The 23,254-nt window shown below is 45.7% G+C and overlaps 1 protein-coding gene across 2 annotated transcripts in view; it reads right to left on the bottom strand.

The window, feature by feature from the left end:
* Positions 1-23,254, bottom strand: part of LOC147753664 (uncharacterized) — a 138,038-nt gene that overhangs the window by 20,906 nt on the left and 93,878 nt on the right. The window contains exon 1 of one of the 2 annotated variants that reach the window (XM_022831194.2): positions 16,944-18,347. The exons of the other annotated variant lie outside the window; for it this stretch is intronic. The gene's annotated coding sequence lies outside the window, so the exon portion shown is untranslated. Of the gene's footprint in view, positions 1-16,943; positions 18,348-23,254 lie in introns of those variants that run through there. 2 annotated transcript variants of the gene reach the window in all.

The following is a 23,254-nucleotide window of genomic DNA, read 5'->3' as shown; positions in this document are numbered from 1 at the left end:
GGCTTCATCTATGCATGTATTGCTATATATATTTTGTGCCGTCTTTTTCGTTCATCATACACATTTTGTTGTTGTCTTCTCTGCCAAGATCTGTCTGCCTGCCTGCCTGCCTGCCTGAGTTGTTCTGCTTCGTTTTGACGCTTCGAAGCAGCGCGTTCGCTGCTGCGTTCCCGATACGATTCCTCTGCGTCATTTCTGAGAAAGGCGATTCCGACTCAGACTGGGTCTTAACGGCCAGCAGGGGCTGCGCGACCCGCAGTCACATCAGGTGAATGGCAGCGGCGTTGGAGCTAACTGAAACGGTAATGACAGCGTTGTCATTTGACGCAGCAGCAATAGCAGTCAAAATTCTGTCGTTCAGTTACTGCAGTTTCCAAATTTGCTATGCATACTTCTCCCTCTTCTCGACCAGCGTAAAAGTTGCAGCAAGAAGGGACGACGATGATGACGATGGCAGCAGAAGCTGCTAAAATGTAGTGCTGGCAGACCCACCAATAGCCACGCCACAACATCAGCATTTTCCGCAGCTACAACAACGGCGTTGCGTTAACAGAGAAACGTAACAAAACATCGAAGCCGAATGCCAATTGCGTTGGGGCTGGCGATACCGCGCTCCGTACGCGCATAGCCAACAAGAACCCCATCGGTAGCTGCTGATGAACCCAAAAACGAGGCGGCAACAACAGCATTGCCCCGACTACGCAATGATCGGCACTGCTACTAAGTGACGACCATGCTGACGCCGAGCTTAGTCTCAGGGTCCAAGTTTATCTACACTGGCATAAATGCCGAAAAAACAGAAGCAGCACCAGCAGTTTCTGACAGACAGACAGTCGAAATAGTCGCCGTAGCTTGAGCTAGACAAGCCAAGCGGTAACCGATAATCAGTCGACGAACCGAGAGCTCTTCATGGCGCCCACAACAACAACAACAACAACAACAGCGATAACGACGACAACGGAGATACCAATAACAGCATCTTAAGTGCACATTTCTGTCCGGTAGTAGGTACCGCCAAATATGAGGAACTTCAATGAAACCTCAAATATATTATACGTTCTTATACTATCTGGCTGGCCATCTCACCTGGTTGGGGTTGGGTTTCCAGCGTGCTTTCTTTTTAACTTTCTGCCAGGCAGAAGATCTCTGCTGTTTTCAGGCGGTTACAGTAAATGCTAGCACCTATACGATGATATTCTAGCCGGTTTTTTGTGACGTCGAACACAGCCGTTTATGATTATAAGTTTGTTGAACCACATGGCAACAGCATAAGCTAAGCTGAGTTTTAGTACTGTTTCGTTTGCTTAATTTTACATCTGCAAATGTAATAGTTTTTCTGTGATCTGTCGTCAGCCACACCAGTCAAAAAAGCGTCGCTATAATCATTACATACTCTTAGCAGGGAGTTGACCACAAACACGCGTTTTTTTGTTTATCATAGATCGTCGCTTTCGGTATTATCTTCATCGCCCTGGATGCCATGTCGTGAAGTAGACGTTTCAGAGCGCGTCAAATAATGTCAAGAGGCGTCCAAATCCGTCTGTAACGATGCTGATCGTATTGACCATTAGTCACCTATTGCCCATAATGAATTTAACTTGTCCTACCGCAGGCCATTTAGCATCATACTATAGATGTAGATGAAATCGCCAAAGCCATTTTTTTCATACTTTTCGAGTTGTTAGCTTCGTCACATCGAAGCTCTGTAACACAATGGTATAAATATACCAAATAACAGGAGAAGCACAATGATGACTGCGCCAAGAAAAACAAAGACGGGGTCGCTTCAAATGCGGCAGCGTCGTTTTATCACATATATATATATATTCCAGATTCTTATAATCCACAGCATTGTCAGGAAGATCATTAACAGCACCATAGCATCATAACACATTACCACAAGCTGCTGCAAAAATAATAACTGGCACTAATAGCGTTAACAGCATGTGATCGATATGAATAGACTTATGAGTGCGTATATCGATAGAGAGGAAAAAGAAAGTGAGCGACAATGAACCAAGAAATATTTGGCCATCGACGGATCTTCAACGGTGTGAAACTGCCCGCCCCGGGGGAGAGAGAAAGAGAAGCTAAACAAGTTGCCTTGATCTTCTTCGATTTTTCTTTTGGTCTTCAGTCAGTCTTCTTTGGTGGATCAGAGAGGCCTCGCTCTATTTTACGCTGGCAACATCTCTATCCCTTTCGGCGTTTACCTAGCCATTTCGCACCCTCTCTCGACAGATATATCGATCTATCTGTTGAGGTAAGAACGACGGGAATGGTGTGTCGCTGCGGATACGGGAACGACAACGCGGACGCGCCATGACCCGTCGTGCTTCTAGTAAACAAACACGGCAGACAGGAATGATTGCAGCAGCCCCAGCAATAACAACAACAACGACGTAACCGACGACGAGCTAAGGTTAAGGCCTTCACAGTATCAAAAACGGCCTAACTTTCAATCGTTGTTTGCCGGGCTACCTCGCAACGAGATCGCGAACACCAACTAACGAATGCTCTAACTATGAAACAGTGAGTGTAACGTTCCTACCTGTGATGGCGATAAAACCCAGCGGCAATCGTCTGCAGTCGTCAAGCGACCAAGTGGCTAACGAAGTGAACCAGTCAAACAGCCCGGTAAACTGCGCAGCAGTAGTAAACCCGATTCCGACAGGCGTGTGGATCCTTTTTTCGTTATCGTAGTCACTGTCGTCGTTATTCGTGCACTTTTTTTTTTTTTTTTTTTTTTCTATTGTCACCTATGTCATTTGTCTTATTTGAACTGTGGCGCCGTACAGAGAGGGTCTGAGGTTTTGAGAAGGCCTGAACTCAAAAATGAAAAATAGTCTCTGAGCATACATGTGGCTCGAAGAAACAGCAGCGATATCAGTACTTTAAAGCAAAATATTCAATCGCATGTCTGACCAATAGATTTTTAGTTAATAGATTGTCGACCAGTATTATATGAATGTATATATCGGGCAGGTCGAGCATTCGTTGACTAATCTGCAATTTTTCATTAAGGCTTTCCCTTTCTTGTCCTCGTGAATTTACAAATGATCTATCCCTTCACATTTTCATCAGATTTCTTGCTGTTCTCATTACATATAAAGCTGACCGCATTGAGTGTGTCTGAGGGAATACTTTTAGATAGGGTACCGTTATATTAGCGGTAGCCTTTCTGCTTATGCTAGCCTATATCGTATCCGTTATGCTATATTACCCCCCTGTCTTATTTTCTCCTTAGTTTGCCTGCCTTGCTTCTGTTGGCGACTATACCAACGTAGATGACTGAAAACGATCCGATTGACAAAAGGGACGAAATGTTTACTGGTAGCAAGTGGGGATGGAATCGATAGCAAAAAAGAGACTCCGCCGCTACGACGGAAGCCTTTGTCTGATATTCCTTTAACTTATCCTTGTATACATCTAGATCTACGCTTAGAGCAGTGTATACTTAGACATAGTGAAGGCATCATGGTATATGCCAATAGGCTGGAACGAAGGCAACAACTGAACGTGTGAAAATGGAAAAGATGGTAAGTAGACTGAGAACTAGGCATTGTCAGCGAGCCGCGAACACCTCCCCACCCATTCGGGAGACGATATTTCGGCTGCACTTCGTGGTCCATCGTTCTAGGACAGGTCCTTCAAATAAGTATTCACCGCAATAGTTCAGCTTCCGACAGGGGATCATCATCCAGGCCTTTATAGGGCAACATTCCAGTCATCGTACGGCTGTGAGCGCTCACTGCTGCTAATAACTACGATAAGCTGCTGTAGACGACGCAGCGATTTTGCGAGCGACCAAAGTTTGAGGAAAAGCCACTTTAGCCTCGCCATAGCTATAGGCGAGATAGCGGATCAGACATTCTCGCGCCTGTTACGAATCTCTAGATAGTTCTAGACAGACCCACATATAGCACTAGTAGTACTATTCTGGCAAATACATCGTAGGCCACACACGCAACAGCACAGCCTGCCGATAAATCTGCATGTGTGTGTGTCTATCTATGGTGCTTATGTGGCTTCTTTTGGCTAAGCGCGGTCACATTGAGCTTCCTCGCATTCCCCCATTGTCGTTGCTGGGAAAAAAAAAGACTAAAAGAGAAGAAGAAGCATCGCTAGTGTGCCCCCAACGCTGTAGATCGTTCGACACTAGCGGCGGCGAGTCGAGCTCGATACGTCGGAGCCTCCAGCATTTCGTCCACTCGCCGGTCATCCTGTAAGGCTCGCTCAGAGCTTTGGTCTCAGCCGATCCTTCTGGGGGTAGCGGTATCTGATTCGACCATATATATATATACATGGATATGTGCATAGGTTATATAGTGGCAAACGAAGAAAAGTCAGACAAACGTCTTCGTTTTCGTTCAAATCCAAATAGCACAGCGGTTGCCCCCGGCATGAAGCGCTGCTTGTCCAAATCAATTATGCTAAAAACAGAAAGGCACGGATGCTTCTACACGGTAGTAGAGAAATAACGATAAGTATTGCGTATAGACTTAGACTACCTAAGTGAACGGAACAGCAAAGACGGAAGAATATCGCAATCAACTGACCAATGCGAGATAACAGTTACGCATATGTACAATTGTTCAGCCGAGCAATACACCTAGCAATACGTAATATCCCTTAGTCCGCTTGTAATAATTTTATCAACTAAACGAAAATGCTCTTGAAAATGAATGCTTGCTTTTAGTACCGTTTCGGATTCGTTGCACAAAACATCCATGGAGCACGCCACCACAGGATGGAGTACCCAAGCTGAACTGGCCATTACCACCAACAGCAAAACACGTATATGCTCTTTCTTCAGCGCTTAACTGACGAAGGTCGCATCCCCATGTCTTCGCGCTGGGAGTTTTCTCTGCGCTTCAAGGTAGACAGCAGGTCTAACCGATAGATTAACTGTTGAGAAGCCATCTGAGGCTTTCTGCTTGCCTCATTTGCTTTTTAGCCGACCGATTGAACGACTAATCTAGCTGGTAGAAACGAACATTGCACATCGTGCCTAAGTTACTAGATTGCTTTTGAACTTGAGTCGCGCTTAACTAGCACGTCTCGTGGCTACATCACGGCGTCGACTGATTAGCGTCGCAGGCCATATTGAAACATGTACAATATTCAAATGGGTATTTTGGGTCTACAGCTAGATATTTGAGTGGCTGCTTGGCCCGTTCATCGTGTGACGTGCCACTCACGCTGGTGATCCCGTCGAAGCGTGTGTGAGAGTCGGTTATGTATTTCTACAGAACGATTCGGGGGGCATCCCGCGATATCGTCCTGGGCGTTTTCCTTCAGAGTATATCGATACGGCGTAGGGTGGTTCGTTATATGTTGTTACTGTATTCTACGTTCCAGCAGCAGTGGGTAGAATCAGCAGCGGCGTTAAACAGAACGGCGTGGGGTGCCACGGGTGATGACTGGTGATGGGGTTTGGGAAATAGGTGTTGAGATGGCAAATCTCGAAAAAGCTTCGTATATTGTCGTTCATGTTCAAAAGAGTTTCGTCCCCTTCCCTTATTATAGGTTATCTGTGCATGTATACATATATATGGTGTGTGTCACGCTGGCTGGCTTTAGGTGTTCCCCTGCTGCTCTCTCCCGGTTTCTTTTTGGTTGCTTGGTTGTTCGACTTGCCAGATTTCGCCATTGAAGCCACAGCAAAAAGTGACGCAGAAAGCAGATCGCCAGCTAACGCTGCTCGCCTACAGACAAACCAAACTCAAACCCGTGCATGGCCAGTGCTACGGGGTTCTCCCTGTCTATCCATGGCGAGAAAGTGTGAACATCCATTTCTCAGTTCACCGGGCCTCTATGGCTGAGGCAAACAGCTTAAAAGTTGCCTGCCGCTATCCTCGGTCGCTAGTCTCATATACGAACGACAAATATATCGCCGGTCATCTCGACACTATAAGAATAAAAACAGCGCACATACACACGGACAGAGGACAAAACATATAACAATCACAAACCGAAATTCGCGTATTGAGCAGATAGGCAAAACCCTGACCTGCACGAGTCAACACTACGGCGATGAAATCTACTACGAAAGGGCGATTGACGGAACGGAGGGTGTTGTCGGTTTTCTCAAATATCTATCCCTTTCTCTCTCTTTCTATCTAACTTTCCTTTTTTTTTTTCAATTTGCCCGCTCTCTAGTCGCTGCACGTGAACCGTATCTGTAGTAGTAATAAGCCTTGAATAGCACTAGCGGCTCGTTGCAATGCGCTCATTGTTGAAATCTGCTGTTGGACATTTTTTAATACACATCACTGTCGCTCCGCTGTCTTTCTGCAGTCGCCGTCTATGAGTCGCTTTGCTATTACCGATGTGACCAGTATATATATATATATATATATATATATATATAGTATATGAACCAACAGTCAAACGCCCTGTCGGCTTCACGACAGCCACACCGCTGTCGTTTCCCTCAAGCAAGAATGGCACGGCAGCAGCGGTGCACTCACTTTTCGATAGACAAAAAATAAAATAACGGGCCAATGTAGGGGAGATTCGGCATTTCTATGTGCCGCTGCTCGCCGGCAGGAAAGCCGCAAATAACTGCTACAACCACTTATGCGATTCTATACGACCATGTGATTGTAGTGGGGCTTTTTCGCTGTCGTCGTGACCATGAGTAATACCGCCGAATCGCGCACGCCCCCACATCTAGTCTACGGTAAAGGCTACAAGTTGACGCTGGGCTTGTTTTTCAGAAAGTGGCAGTAAAAACTAACTACTATTTATTCTTTTTGCCTTCTAATGCTTTGTTGGTTTTCTTCGTTGGGACACGCAGAAAGAACGGAACCGGCTTCTACACATAGCGTGCCTAGAACGGCGCGAACCGAAACTTCTGCTTGTTTTTCACGCCACAAAAAACGCAGAAGTTACTTGCATAGTTGTTGGGCAAATCGCCTAAAATAGCTATTTTTTGCCCTAGAAAAATGACAACGCAAAAACTTTTTGGTGCTGCCTGAACATATAAAACTATAATTTTCATCCGGTTTTATCAATTAAATAGCGCTGTCTTTGACAGTCAGCTCACAAACGTGCTACTATGGTTTCCTGTTCATGAACGTGTACGGCGCCCGAAGGAACCTATCCGGTCAGCTATTCTATCTGGCAATAACGAACGCTTTGCTTTATAGGCTACGCCAGTTGTAATAGTTTGGCCGTTTACAAGTCCTAGAATACACTCACTGCAGCAGTAGCAGCGCCCAAAGAAACCATGCTTTTAGAGGCAAAGAAAGTGGTAAGTATGGTAATTCCTCATTACGGAAGCAGGTATCGCGCATATTTGCATTGATTCAAGTGGTAGCCGGAAAGCTTCACGAGCGAAGAGGTTTGATGAGCGAGGCAGTTACAGGTTATAGCATTACGACATTAGTACTACCTTGCCCTGTATAGTGTCATCTGCCGACCATTACGAATCAGGCAATCAACCCGGTTATGAACCGTTTGAGATAGGCTTTAGCTTCTAGGCTCGCAGCCTGAACTCAGGCTGCTGCTGCTGCTGGCAGCAGATGATCATATTAGTCGAGCCTAATTGGACCGAGCAGGCACCATCAAAAGGTGGAACAAAGGCAAAGAAGCAGAAAAAGGCCTAGAGGGTCTGCAGGCAGTCGAACAAGCTTGTACCGCCATTGTAAAGGGTTTCTGACAGTTCTCAAGGGGTTGTTCCCTTGTCTACCCCCCCCCCCGGTTCCTCCCTCCCCCTTCGGCAATCGTTAACAGTGTTCCACTGATAGTGTAACCCTTTCCTTTCGGTAATATAGGACGACACGGGTAGTGCTGGCTCTTTGTCGTTTCTTGATGACTCTGACATAATGTTGCTCTGGCCTATAGCTGCTATCGACGCTGACTCTAATGATACTAGTGGCAATGACTTTAAGTTGCTAACTACTGTTGCTGCTTATACTGTACAATGACAGGCAGATGCTTCTATACTACGCCCGTACCTTGATATTCATCTATAGTAAATAAAATTATACATATATGCCCCATATATATAATATAAAAGATAACAGTAACCATTACGTATTAAATGCGGCCGTATCACTAGCACTGTTAGTTAAAACAAATTACCAATACAAACCTGCCTGAAGATAGCAATGGATGTATTCTAGCACTATCGTTCGAAGGACAACGTTTATCAAAAATAGACATCGATCGTTATTGCAAGAAACACACATATATATATATATATATATATATATATATATACATATATATATAATTCGAGATATTTTTCTTTTGGCCGTTTGTCGTTTGACAGAAAGACGATTTGCGGTATCCATCTAGCAAAACGCTTGATGTAACGGAACGCAATACGCGTTACTTAAGATCGCAGATCGTCGCACCTGCTGCTACTTCGGTCCTTGTTCAAAGTTTTCTCGATTGTGCGTCGTCGTTGCCTCTCTGCGATATTTTACGTTGTTCGAGTCGGTGGTGGTGATGCAGCGCGATATTTGAAACCGTTTTGAGAAACACGCCGCAATAACACCATGCCGCTGTGAGTCCTGTGCCAGCTAACTTTCTTAGCGGGGCCTGCCTCAACGTTGTGGTTCCGCCATCGTAGCCTAGTAGAGTTGGCCTGAACTTGTTGGACGAACAAAAATCGCCAACAAACTCAACATCTATCGTAGCCGTAGACGTTTGCACTTAGAACATTACAAGCTGTGCCATGGAAGGGTAGATTCTAAAACGTTTCGGTAACAATATACACCTGCGTACCATTCAAGTCTCCCTGTGACGCCAGCGCTGATCGACGGGGCTGCGATTGTCAATGGACAACACGTAGCGACGAATGCGAGCGCAAACTCGTGCGAAGCAGCAGCGATAGAAGTCGTGTCGCAACCGAGAACCGGTAAATAAAAACGGGATAAACAAGTAAAAGTAGAAAACATCTTTCCAATAGCGATTACAGTTGCTGTGGAGGCAACAGTAACGTTCAGAAAAGAACTCCATCGCAAGAACTACGACAACCTCAATAACAAATTATGACGACGCAACAGCCTGTCAAGTGTATGACGAGGCACAGCCGTCACGAAGCAGACGGATTCAAGTCGACTATGGTAAGCGGTCGAGTTGGCGCGAGGAAGCCTTGAGGATAGTTGTACGCAAACAAACACGAGCGTGACCCAGTCGTTCCTGGTCAAATAGACACTTCTGTAACCCACGGCAGAGACCAGAGGTTTCGCTGTTGTTGCGGCGGCTACCCTGTTATACATTGCGTTGTCTCTTAAGTGCGATAGCGGTATAGCTTGCCCCCGGAACTAGCTTAGTGGTCTTGTCTGCTGTCGGTAACAGTAGCGGCAACAAGGGCCGCTTAAACGTTTGGAACCTCCGGACCGACTCGCGGTTCATGCGACGTCGCTTGCCGCGATACCTCACGAGGCAGCAAAGGAGCGGACACATTGACAAACATATCATCAGAAACAGGTCGACGAGCAGCAGTAAGCCAAAAGAGACAGGCTACTGGCAAGCTGCAAAGACAGACATCCCTCTCTTCGATGGATGATGCTATTTGTTGCGACGAAACTAGCGCAGAGATAGGGAAGGTGAAAAGCGCGTGGAGCAGACGAAAAGAAAGCGACTGAGGCCGGCCGCCGAAAGAGTCAGAGGTAGACAAGGTAACGTCATACGGTTGAAGGAAGGGACAAGCAGAAACAAGGCCGGCGGCAGTAACAGCAGCAGACGATGCCAACAAAATAAGGACGCGTATTCCATTCACCAGTTCCACGACAACAATAGCAGCGTGTACTAGCTCTCGCTACATCACTGTTAGAATCCATATCAGTATAAGCAATATTGACGGGAACTGCCATTCCTAATTCAGGTGTCTTTACAAGAACCAATCACTGCCCCAATAGAACTGTGTTACAGCAGTAACAGTGCTGCCAATGATGGTCTTGGGGATAGCTGGAGGAAAACGAACGTCCGCACCATCAGCCTGCCGTCTCAGCGGCAAGGCTTTTATTGGCAACGGGAGCCATTGCAAAGGCAACGGGCGGCCGTTCTTAGCCACAGTTTTCAATGCCACAATGTATAATGGCCGCAATAGCTGCAAGAGGCCACACTGGGGGCTACGGACAGTCGCCAACGCCACGACGGCTGCGGCAGTTATTCTTAACAGGGCGCTAAGGAACGGCAGCAGCAACACCAACACCAACAAAATCGCCATCGCCTTCTGATACTTGCACAAAAATCAAGACAGGATAGGACAGACGAAAACAAACTGTGGGTATGACTAGGACTGAATGGGAGGACAATGCGCTTGACGCCATTGCCTTACGCGCTTGGAAACGAAGCAGAGAATTCGTCCAGATATACCACAGCACGTGTGTGTAACTAAACACGTATGTACGTGCTATCGTGGTATGGAACAGCAGCATGCAGAGAGGATGTTGTCAAAGAACTGAAGATACTAAAACCTCTAGTAAAAATATCGTTGTCTATTCGGTTGTTGTTTGGCTATATGAGAGCTGGTAATGTGACTACGTCGAAGTGCAGCTACGTCAGTGGATGAGTATTCCGCGAAGTTCTGTTCACGTTGACATCTTGGCATTGTCGGCTCGTATTACAAAATACAATGGAGGCTGATTTATATCCCATACAGTGAAATGAATGAAAGCTGCTTCTAGTCGAAGGGCTCGTCCCAGACGAGTAGGTACTCGTGGTATCGCCGAGGGCAGAAGATGCAACGAAGACAATAACATTTTGGTATCACGACCGAAAGTGACTGTAGGGTAGCTATAGTGTTTGTCGCAGCTGCTGTTACTGGTCAGCGGACATCACTACGACCGTTGTCACACCGCAGCCATAATGGCTTCCCTGTAGTTGATGCCATCCCAAAGTCACCAGACCGGATCGCTGGCGGACGACCACGGGGCCCAGCCGCGGTTTATTTGTCATTGTGTCTAACCAGCTACGATCATGAAGGCAGCAGGCAGTCGGAGCAGCGATCAATAGGTCGAGCGACTTGTGTTAACGATCCGTCGATTACGCTGTGCCCCGCTTGGTAAACCGAAAGCACACACGCACCAAGACACAATCCGAAACCAGCAACAACTATATATGAGCAACCAGCATTAGCATATGCATAGCAGACGAAATAAGTTTAGCTACCGAAACCGCAAAGAGGTGCAACTAACTAGCTCACTCTAGCTAAACTCGCTAACATCATTGCCAGGACCAACGACTGCGGTCATCGCACAGGCCGCTAGCAACATACGGCCATATGTCCTATTTCTGTTTTCTCATTTTCTTCCAATCATTCACATGTATTTCCTACGACTTCCTGTCGATTGCGACAAGATGCCTTTTGCCATGAGACATCACCAAATTACCCGTCGATATGTATATTGCGGTCTATGCGAAACCGATCACCAATGCCATGCCATCAAGTGGCGTCGCATAATGTGCAAATTATAATCATATCAAACCTATTAGTAGCCGTTACGTATATGCACACGTATATATAGCACGTTTTCATGTATATACTCTCTCTCTCTCTCTCTCTCTCTCTCTCTCCCTCTCGCATTCTATAAACCACAATTTCTGCATTTTCCGCTTTAGCTGACCCTCTTCCGCTCAATCATTTTATCTTCACCCTGTACAGAGAATGCGTCAGAGTAGGAAACCAAACTGTAAACCGTTGGGCCGCATGGATGGACGGATGGGCGGACGGAGATAAAACTACACTCGTCGTACGGAAGACAAGAGGCTGTGTTTTCTGTGCAAAACGATACGACGAAGAGCGCGACGAGGCGCCAGTAAAATAGATGCAGAGAAACAACACCAACTAGCAAAAGCAACCCAGAAGTAATACACGAGTAGCAAAATAAATGCGAAATTGTCATTGTACTAGCTACTGCCACGGCAGCCGAATCGCTGTTGGTCTTCTTTTTTATCCTGAACATCAGCCACAGTCGGTGCCGTGTAGCGATCGTTAAAGCAGCGTCTGCACAGCGACACGGTCCCTCTATAAGGAGCCAAGCACACTAACATATTTGACCGTACAGGCTTTCCGACATTCACGGACTACCGCTGCCGCCATATTCGAACAACGAAGACCAACCTAAAATGACATTAATGAAAGAAACACCTGAATATCCGCAGCCCATCTGTTGTGTGCACGTATGTGCGTGTTTTAACATGGCACCAACGACGAGGTCAATGGTAGGTGAATTAACAGAATTCGGACGGATTTTTCTACTCGCAGAACAATCGTCCGGGTATACGAAATAGAGTACAGTGCATCAAAATGTTGAAGTAGTGATAAAGTCATTATAGTAATAGGATTGAATGGAAATTAAATCAAAGGTCTAACCAATTTCCGACTTAAGCTAGTCTCTGTTGTTGTCACCGTTTCGATGCGCCCCATCCTCACGTGATAAGGAACCTATTTTCAGTTTAGTTGGCTCGTACTAATTGTAAATATTGCTAACGATAATATAGACAGTAATGCTAATCATTCGTGTAAGAAAGTTAATTGGAGAACGGCATCAGTTATAGTTCCGGCGCTTCTCGCAGTGCATACCCACGTCTGTCCCTACGTTCCCGTCGCCTGCTATTTTTTTCATTGAAAGCGTCCTAACTTTTTGTGCAGTTGTATGTTCTTGACTCTAACGGTGTCAGCTGACTATCCACCTGCATGATGCTTTGTTCGCGCACGTATACAGTATGAAGATGGGTACATAGGTGTCGCATAATAGTTGACCCACACACGCGTACATCGTGCAAAAAGTAACAAAGTTCTCTTTCCCATAGGCACGAACCTTTATGCAGCCAGTATTAGCAAAAGTTTCTACTGAGTAAACGTGCCACATAAATGTGATGATAGTGATTTACATCGGTAATTTCTCTCACAGCCTTGTCCTGGCCGGTCGCCTCTAGGAACTCCTCCGCTTTTAGCGGCTTACTCGGCCAGTCAGCAATCCCCACGCCGTACGTCTCAGGAAAGGAATTCGAATATCGTGACACACCCCTCTGGTGTTGATAGTGGTAATGCCAAATAGGGTACATCTGTGTATGTAAGAGGGAGTAGAGCGAACGAGTGCGCTCTGTTCCTTTCGTAGAAAAGACAGATATGTACAAAGCGTTCGATCCCAGCTCGTTATTGTATGCTTCGAGGCGGTATCGGCGTCCAATATGAATGTGCCGTTGGTGACGGTGATGCTGCTGCTGCTGTTGGAAGGTGTGCTGGGTAGAATAAGATAGCAGGTCCTTTACCGAGCAGGCCTATCTAGCTTTGCTACGAACCCGATAGCAAAGTCGTGGAATTTCAACTTTCGTTGAGCTTCTTACCTTTCCCGTCCATCTTCACACCCCTCGCTTCCCTAGGCTTTGCATATTAAACTTCCCGGTCTAGCCCAATAACTCTATCTGGAGTTATTGGGATTTTACTTGACAATAGTCCCAAGCGAGACGTTGATTGGTGTGCACATAACAGTCTTTTTATGAGAACGTAAAACAAATGTATGAATATGTGTCGTCGGGTCGTTATCCTCGGGTAAACAAAAATTCCTTAGTCTGGCGTCCTCATTCAGTGCGTTCTATATATAAGTGCAGTTACATACACACGCGTGTACGGGGAACAACGGCAGACAAGGAGAAACATCGGAAATCCCATCCCATTGAATTCTCAATTTCCGCGACTGTTCTCAGATACGCGTGTTTAGTCTTATTGTGCTGCCGCAACAACTTGGCTAAGGATAAACTTCAACGTGGTAACTTAAACGGAAAGCTGAAAACGTATATCGGTATAAAGTGATATATATATATAAAGCGAACCGCACGAGGCCATAACAACGTTTTTGCGAACATGGTGCTTATCTTCATTCACTAATCTTGTACTTATTAACCTCAACAACAATCAGGTTAAATCTACAGCTCTCGGTTTAGCAGTACTCATCTATCCAGTTCTAGTCGATAGGGAAAAGTTTACAAAAAAAAAGTAATACAAGGAAAAAACAATGAGCCTGTATAAGAGTATGTCACTTCGTCAACACGTCGTAAGTTTGTTCGTGCAGCGTTTATCGTATGCTATTGATATATAATATTTGCAATTGTCTCCTTAAAATTAAATAGGGCTGTTATTTATGCGCACAGAAAGTTTCTACTGTGTAAAGACATGAAAATTTGATGGGTGAGCAGCGACTTTTTTCAGCAAAGAACCTTTACGCACGATCCCTTCCCTTCGTTCTTTCAATATCTCTCCTGTTGTAGTTCATTTTCTAATTTTCTTTTGAGTAGTTGTAGCGGAAATGTATAGACCTGCCTCGTCCTCGCTCCGGCTCAGCTTACTCTTCACATTCGTTGTAAGACGTTCATTAGCCATTGTCGCTGAATGCGGTTTCTGGTGATTCAATCGCGTCACAACGTAGTACAAACATCGAGGCAACAAAACAACACACGTGGACACATTAATAACTGAAGTGGTGGAAAGGCAACACATGTTAACAGCTTCACCCTAGCTGAATCGAGGGCAGACCAAGATGCACCCAACAGTAACCTTTGCTCGAACATAGGCGCAATTAAGGCAACCGCTGGCATATCGGCGTGAAGATGAAGCAACCGGAGTGAATCACTTGCGTCTGCAGCCGTTTCGAAACCCCGTCTCCGTGCCCGTGTACCTTACGTACGTATTCATATGCCGTATATATATATATATATATATATATACCGTATGTGTTAATCCATGACGACGTTTGATTGCGTTGGGCTACGGGTATCCTCGCTAGCGGAGCTTCACTGAAACTGCCAATTGCCCGCCTGAAGACCAGGATTGCCGGTTTTTAATTGAGTGACAGCCAGGATAAGCAGACAGTCAGACACTGCATTGCCTTACTTCAGGCACTACCGAGCCTGTGACGTGTGAGGGAAGAGCAAAATTAATTCGAGAAGACGAATGTATGACAACAACAGCAGCCAACGACATGGTGCCGGATAATAAAAATGGGATGAACGACATTTGTCGTTTCTGCCAGTCGGACGCAAGACAGGAAAAGAAAAGTAAATCGAACTCTGTTCGGCGTTAGCTACCACCTTATGTCATTATGTTCTGTTTTTCAGACCGCTAACAGAAACAGCACGGCCGGTCGTGGCACTTTTTCCATTATGTACTATATTGCACATAGACGTGGGACACTGATTGACTGCAAATAGGTAAATGCAACAGCGTATAAACAATAATAATAATAAAAAACTACTATTTCCATCCTAGAATTTGTGCCGTACATCTGCGTTAAGACGTAACAGTAATCAGTCTAAAACGTAAAGCGAAACAGAGAGGCACTCTAGAACACGGTTGTCCATGATTGAAACAGTCTTAGCCGATTAGCAAAAGAGTCACTTGAGGGAAGGTGATCGCTTTTTCATTCTAACAAAGCGTAGCGGTAACGTGCTTGGCTGAAGACCTGCCGCAAAGTTACGCAGTCGCCATCACCACCGATGCTATCCGCTATAAAACAATAATTTGGCTATAAAAAAATTGTTATTATTTTACTATTATTGTTATGGCTGCTTGCTGGCTGGCTGGCTGGCTGGCTGGCTTCGGCTCGCTGGATTCAGCCATTAGCCACCAACTACTTCCACATATATACATCTATTCACCATATACTTCACGTATATATAGCGCGCTCCTTATATCGAAATAGACGCACCAGCCAGCCAGCCAGCCGGCCGGCCGGCCAGCCAAATACACAATCAACATTGAGCAAGTATTTGGTAAAAGTTGACGGAAAGGTGCTAGCGGTCGATATGTCGCCGCTGCTGTCATGACCACGAGACACGTCAGGATAGAAAAAATAATTTTTGTTGGCATCTCTGTGCTATGTTTTCTCATCGTAGTAGCCGTAGTGAAGGAGACGTCGATGTTTAGTCAGCCTGCCTATATTATAGCGGCTATAATCGAAATGACGATAATTGGTTCGTCCGTTTCTATGCCGTACTTGCCCAAAGTGTGTACCGCTTCTGCTATGACTACTACACGTAGTAACACGATCGAATCGTTCAGATTTCCATCGTTTCTGTGGCTTCATGGATCGTTCGTTCTTCTACCGAAATCTTCTGCTGCTGATTGGAACATCGCGATGCCACGGCTGTACTCACTAATGCCGTCGTCGATTCCCTCGTGGACGATCGTCTTCCACGCCGACTCTGATGTCTGCCGTTCATCTACAGCAGCGTGTCGAGCAGTCGTCAACTCTCGCGCTACTCGAAAAACACTACCGATAATAATATAATTGAAGTAACGCACGACGCGCCTCTATTGTAGATGCCGTTACGTTGGTTAATTGTCAGCTATGTAGAAAATTAATAGCGGATAAAGACAGAAGGTGAACAACGCTGACCAGCCTCCAGGGCAAACGCAGCTTGGAAAAGTCGCTGTCATTTGTGATAGAAATTAAGTAAAATTTGTATCGTTTATCGCACTGCTAACTTCTGGCCGAAACTTCGACATCGCATAAGCTGCTGCCGAAGCTTTTTTCGGTTGTCGTTATTTCCTGCCATGTCACAACAGTATCAAACTCTATTAGCCAAACACCAATGTACAAGGTAGATGGAAGTAGCCAGCTGGTGACGGTTAGCTCCATCGATTTGTTTGAGTCACTGGCCTAGGTGCCACCATGAAGCCGCGTCGGATCAGCTGCTGGCTACTCACACAAACCTAACTACAAAGTTTTCGGATTCCTGACATGTTGGCTGTCCAGCGAAAACGTTCAAGCATGCCTAGCGCACGTCATATGAAAATGTTGCACGGTATCAGGATGAGGTTAAACCTGATTGACCCGATGCGTAGATCACGTGCCATACTGGACGGTGCCCTTAGAATTTTCCAGTAGAATAATATAAATGCGAAATTCTCCATCGTACAAGGCTATTTTCCATAGTCGTGTCACATGGCGCATAACAGGCAAAATTGTTCCACCTACCGGGAGGAGATCTATCCGTCAGGGAGGCCAAAATACAACGACGAAATGACGTTATCTAATCCTGAGCTGGTTTGTCACGTTACTGTGTGTTGCTATGTAGCATGAAAGTTATGTCCAGGGCACGAGGCGAACCTTGGTCACGAAGATCACGCGTGTCTAGAAATGTTCACAGTCAAAACATGCTCAACGAATGAATTCTACAATTGAGTTATATAGGTATACACACGCACACAGAAAGAGTAAATAGAATACTGGTAGATGCTGCGTTGATTTGGGCGCACACAATAGAAAATCCGCAAACGATTATTACAGCGCTAGATGAACTCCCGACGACGACGACGACGACGACGACGACGACGACGACGACGACAACAACAACAACAACAACAATAACAACAACAACAATATCAGAGTGATAGAAATGGAAAATTAACCAGATGATTTTTTCCGTCTCCTATAGAAGCACTTATATACGTGCAGTGAGAATCGCTGGGCACGTCGTTTCAGCGTCGTGCTATCCCTGAGCGAGCCGTACGGTGGAGACACGAACGCAGATAGTTGTTTCCAAATGACAATATATAACGTCCGATCGCTTCTTCAAGTGTTGCTATGATTAGACGGCGACTGACGCGCGGCGATTACTTTCGTTTGGCACTTTGCCAAGCGTCATTTTAGCCTTTCTCGTACACTTCTCATTCACTCTGTACAAAGTTCGCAAAGCAGATCCAATACTATCTAGGCTGTATTTACAACACGGCCAGGTAGGACAATGCAGCTGGAAACGAATTTCACTTGATACAAACCGTACTTAACACACGCACGCACGCACGCACGCACACACACACAGACACATGTATTAACAGTCCTGCGTACAGAGGGAGCGCTTCCTGCAGTATACACAATAGGAATAATCCATAGCAGCTTGGCTTCGCCACTCTCACTCACTGTAACGTAGTATAGCAAGCAGATGCGGGCGTGCGATTATTGCTAGTGCTCGCTGTTAGCGTTGTGTTACGCTTTCAGTCGCTAGCTGTTGGCCCGGCCTCGATCGCTGCAACGCTTCTTGACGCCACTCACGCACGTTAAATAGGAACAAGCTGAGTAATGGCTTTTTCAGGTATCCGCGGGACATAGTAGCCTCTTGCGAGGCTCGCAAGAATGAGACTGTCTCATGAACGTCGCCGCCTAAACGTCGGCTTGGTTTGGAGACAAACCTCTCTACACAGCGTTTACTTGCCTGCCGACGCCGCAGCGCCGCCTCGTCCAGTAAGCTAAGCGTGCAGGAGCGATTGTAGTCCTCGCCACTTGGAGGGAAGGGTAACACTCTCTCGATAGCTAGGAAAGGATCGCAATGGATGGCTTACTACCGCCAGCGCGATAGCCGCTGCGGGTCGAAGGAGATGGGTCTACGACAGAGCGCTACCGAGTCGAAACGACCAGAGTCAAAGTAGCATTCGTCGACGACGGATGCCTCGGGCTTTGTGATCGGGCAGAAGATAATTTCCCCCACTGAAATACAGCCTTTACTAATAGACACTGTTGAAATGATAATCTGGTGAAGCTCACGAATACAGGCTATGCAGCCATATATCATCGATGAAATGTTTAGCAGGGAAATCGTCCGGATCTATACGCTATACATTCATTTCGATGAGCAATTAAAGACGCAATGAGATATGGTGACAGTGAAAGACATCAATATAGCTATCGTGTTTGTGTTAGATAGATTCAGAAAGCGTATCCGCTTTGAGCTGAGCCCGTTTGACTGCGGCTTGTCGTCGTCCATTTCTACGGCCAGTGATAAACAAAGCTGGTAGAGAGTTTTTCAAAAATACGAACCGTGTTGGGGAGAGCAGAAGTTGCTCAATAGAAAAATAGCCACAGATAGCCTAGATACGAACCTATTAATCTGAAAGAATTGCAGCACTAATTAAAAAGCTAGAATATTGACAGTATATTGTCCATAGGTACCTCTATCTAATGGCTAAATCATATATATCTTTATATATGAACGCTGTCGCTGGTATATATAGAACATATACCAGCGACAGCGTTCAAAAGTGCGTCTAACATAACAGTAACACGACCCGCTTGAATCGTAGAGTAGTATAGGTTACCATAATCATAACGATATGCTATCTGGAATTGGCATTGCTTGTCTGTTAGAGGTGCCGGCGTTAACCGAGATCATAATCAATTATAATCGCCGTGAAGCGTCGACGTTGTAACGGTGATGCCAATCGTTTTTCGTGCACTTCACTAGTATTAATAAAGTGTGATGGACTATTTTGGTCGATCAGCCATTCCCGTAACATTACTACGATTCGCTGGCTTGCGTGTCATTTTTTACTCAGCCTGCTCCCTCTGGCGAAGTTAGTGGATGCCACCGACTATATAGATGTACATGTATACCGGATGAGCCATCCTATAGAATGGGTGGTTTAAAGGCGGGGAGAGTCCTGAGAGTAGCATGAAGAGTCGATGCCCCGATGCAAGAAAGGGGTCTCTTGAAATCGTTCGCTGCCTTCATCGCTGACCCACTCTTTGTCATCCATTCAAGTGGCTCTTGACGCACGTTTGTGTCTCGTCATTGCTATTCGTGGCGAGGCCAGACTGGGACACTGGATCGGGCAGCCAGCAAAAGCGACGCTAGGTCTACCTAACAGTTCGAAGTCAGCAGAAGCCTACTACCAGCCACTGCATTGGGCAAGGTTTGTCAGCTTGGTCAGTCATGAGTCTCCAAGTGTCTACAGACATAGACTGTCCAACGACTAGAGAGGAGAAGCTTAGGGTGTGGGGAAAGCATCTGAGAGAAATTGCCTGCCGTGTAGTAACAAAACACGACTGCGACGGCGGCAGCAGCAGCTACGTCTACCGTCTCTCTTACCGTGACTCCTCGGCGAGGCCGTAGCGTTTGTCAGGACACACAACCTGTCGAAGGGTCTGTCTCGTGTGTGGGTGTACGTACGCGGCTGGCCTTGCCTCCTTTGTAAAGGACTCGCAAGCAGCGAGTAACAGTAGGAGTCGAATGTGTAAGAGAGACACTGAGGGCGTCATGGAATTGTAGAAATTGTGCTTTCGTCGTCCGTTCCCTCGACCGCTACCAGCAGCGATGCAATGATGCAAGACGAAACCCCGCTTTGCCGGACACACTCTTGAGGCGTCTAGTAATGGCAACGAAGCCAACTGGACCGTCCTTAGCACAGACGGCGGCTTCGCGCTCGCCAGATGGCCTATCTGGCTGCCGCTATGTTCCAGTAGAAATATCGTAGCTGTTTCAAACGGCTAGTCGTTTGCGGTGCCTGTACATTCAATGGGTGTTCAGAACGCAATGCTTACTTCAGGAAAAAACTGGGGGTACCGCCCAGTCGAGTTCGTTTGGCTGGCAAGCAAGTAGGTTGAGAAAGGATATCGAAGCAGAGACCTTGGAAAGTTCAATCTATTTTGAGTTTAGCGTATGGTGGTTCAGCTGGCTTGTTGGCATGCGCATGAAGATTTCAAGTGTTCCAACAACAGAATCACTAGAAAGCGTTTGAGTAACGGTGAGTGTAATGTCGGTGAAGGTACCTTCATTGCAAACATATATCATATTTGTACAAATATACTAGTCTGGACTTATAGTAAACGCGAGCACGGTTGCGGATGTGGCTAAAAATCTGACACTCTTCTGACGGATTTTTTCGCCATCTTCCTTTTTCTTCCAGTTTTTTTTTTTTTTTAATTTTAGGATCAGCCATCGTAAATTCTTATCGAACATTCATTAACCGGCTACTGTTGGCTTAATCCTCCACTTGCGCAAAGGCGTATCATACCAGCTTCGTATATGAAAGTAAATGTGAGCAGGTGAAGCACGATGAGATGAAGCACAGAATTAGCGTCTGCCCCTTCCTAGTGGCACCTAGGGCAACTTTCAAACTAGGTGATCTATAATATGGTGCGGTACACGTCTAAGTAGTCTATCGTATGGTGACGAGGTCGTATAATGTGAGCTCCTATAATGATATTGTCATCACGTACGCCCGATTCGGCGTCCCGATCGCTTCCGTATCTACGCTACGAGACAGCGGAGTGAGATTTACAGTGTCATCTCCCAGTCGATGGTCGATAGTGTCGTAAGCCAATTTATATCGGAAGTTCGAACCTCAACAGTTTCAATGGTTCGGTCTAGTGGGTAATATCTAGTAGAATAGTTGGTGGCTCCGGAGCTTGGCTGAGTAAGTGGTTAGAACAATGTGGCCAGTGGCTACGGGATAAATATAGGACGGAAACACTTGGACGCTGTTAGTGTTGCTACTGAAGAAACTCCATACTCTCGCTAGTTCCTAATACTGAAGTGTCTCTCTTGCCTTTCTTCACTCCCATTTAACGTGTATCGGCTGTTCATAACACAGATAGAATAGTTAGCTATCGTCAAATTGACTAATCTGCTTAGGGTTTTACCGATGAATGAAACGGTCAGTACGGCCAACCAAGTTACCAACTTAATTTCATAATCGATGACGATCTAATTGCTTCCTTGAGTCTAAATATATATTCGCTGCCGTATATGATGTTGCTTTCATAATACTGGACATTTCGTACGCACGCATCAGTTAGGTTTGATTTGGATCGAACTTTCGCAGCAGCCGCCGCCGCCGCCGTCCCGAACTCGCTCCAAAGAGACAAACACACACTACGAAGGATGGACCACGGATTCATGTAACCAGCGACGACTTGCCCAAATCGATGCTGTCCGACAGCAAATGATTTGCCCACGCTCACAGAATTCAGTTATCTATTTCTCACTCTTGTTTCATGCTTTTGATCATCATTTTTTATCTCCTTTAACCTTTAATCCTTTTTTTGTAGGAGTTGGACGCGTTTATTGTATGGTTAGGTCGCCTCCGCTACTGCGAACGCTTAAACCATTTTAATCTCTAACGTAATTGTGTGTCCTTTAAACACCGATGACATCGTGCACGCACAATAGGAACAATTTAACGGAATTGGTTTTTCGTTTCTGTCGGACTCTATCAAGTGGAGCTCCATCAGAAGAAGTGCTATCTTCATATATCTATTCCATTACAATTCGTCCTCATCGCCAATTTAAAGCCAGCGACGAATGCGCGACCTGCTTAAAAACTCGGATCAGGCCTGTGCCCAAAGAGGTACGCAGAGCGATTTTTTACGTCTAGGAACCAACGACGGTGATGCTGCAAACGATGACTGTTCAGGTTCGGTTTCGGTGAAAACTTTTTTTGATCATTCGGACAGCTAAGACTGAAGAGTGCTTCGTTCTCATTCGAAAAACTAAAATACTTCTGTGGATATTCTAAAACCCCAGAATTTAGGAATATCCTAGAACTCTAGGTGCGGTACTTAAGAATAGATGCTAGGTATTCCTCCATGGCTGAGGGAGAACGTTGACTTCAAACGAAACTATATTGTCGTTCGAAGCGTATATCGTACAAATCGTGAGTCGAGATAGATGACGGGCCAATACGGAGAAATGATTCGGTCAAAATCGATGAAAAACTGCTGAGCATACCCTAATTCGATCACTCAAGTAAACACAGGAAGTGGACAATCAACACTTCTTACTAAAGAAAGGAAGCACATTTTAATACAATTTACAAAAGTGCAAGAACAGGGACATATATTACACCCACCGGCTTCAAAGATGCTATGCAATATGCAGTACTGCTCCTAATATTTCCGGCGGAATCTATTTAGCTAAAAGGGGACCATATCACCTTGTACTTCGCTAGATTCATTTCCCTCTCACTTCGGCGCCAGCTGAGTACCTCTGTTTTTCAACTCGACCAAGCGACATAGCCAGTTTGTTGCCCGCGTCCCTGTCTCCTTACGGAATGCCATATTCTTTCCCCTGATAAACTGTAACCACATGAATACTATTCAAAAAGGACGCTCCTGGATGTGTGTGGGGAACAAATTATATCCCACATAGACTGGTACACGCAGAGTATCTCGGGTAATAATCAATTTCTGCGTTTTGTCTTTGGGCCAATAGCTCCTCGTCAACCGATGCTATCCGAATCCCAGATATACCTATGCTTAGTTAAAGTGCAACACTGCAGATTATGCAATAGTATACCGTTCCATTAGTGTACGTTTCTGATCTTTGATGAACGTTTTTATGCAGCCATAAATCGAAGACTGACACATAGCTTGCTAGATAACGACTTGATACGATATCTACAAAAGCGTGCATTACAAACGATACCAGAAGAAGGAACCTACAGCAAACCTGTTTACGAACACGGCAAGGCAGAACAGAGCCTCAGCACAACAAATACTCACAAACTTCAGAA

This window comes from Varroa jacobsoni, unplaced genomic scaffold (genome assembly GCF_002532875.2).
Source record: "Varroa jacobsoni isolate VJ856 unplaced genomic scaffold, vjacob_1.0 scaffold_317, whole genome shotgun sequence".
NCBI classification, from domain to species: domain Eukaryota; kingdom Metazoa; phylum Arthropoda; class Arachnida; order Mesostigmata; family Varroidae; genus Varroa; species Varroa jacobsoni.
Note: the sequence above shows the minus strand (reverse complement) of the source record. Positions and strands in the feature narration are given on the sequence as shown.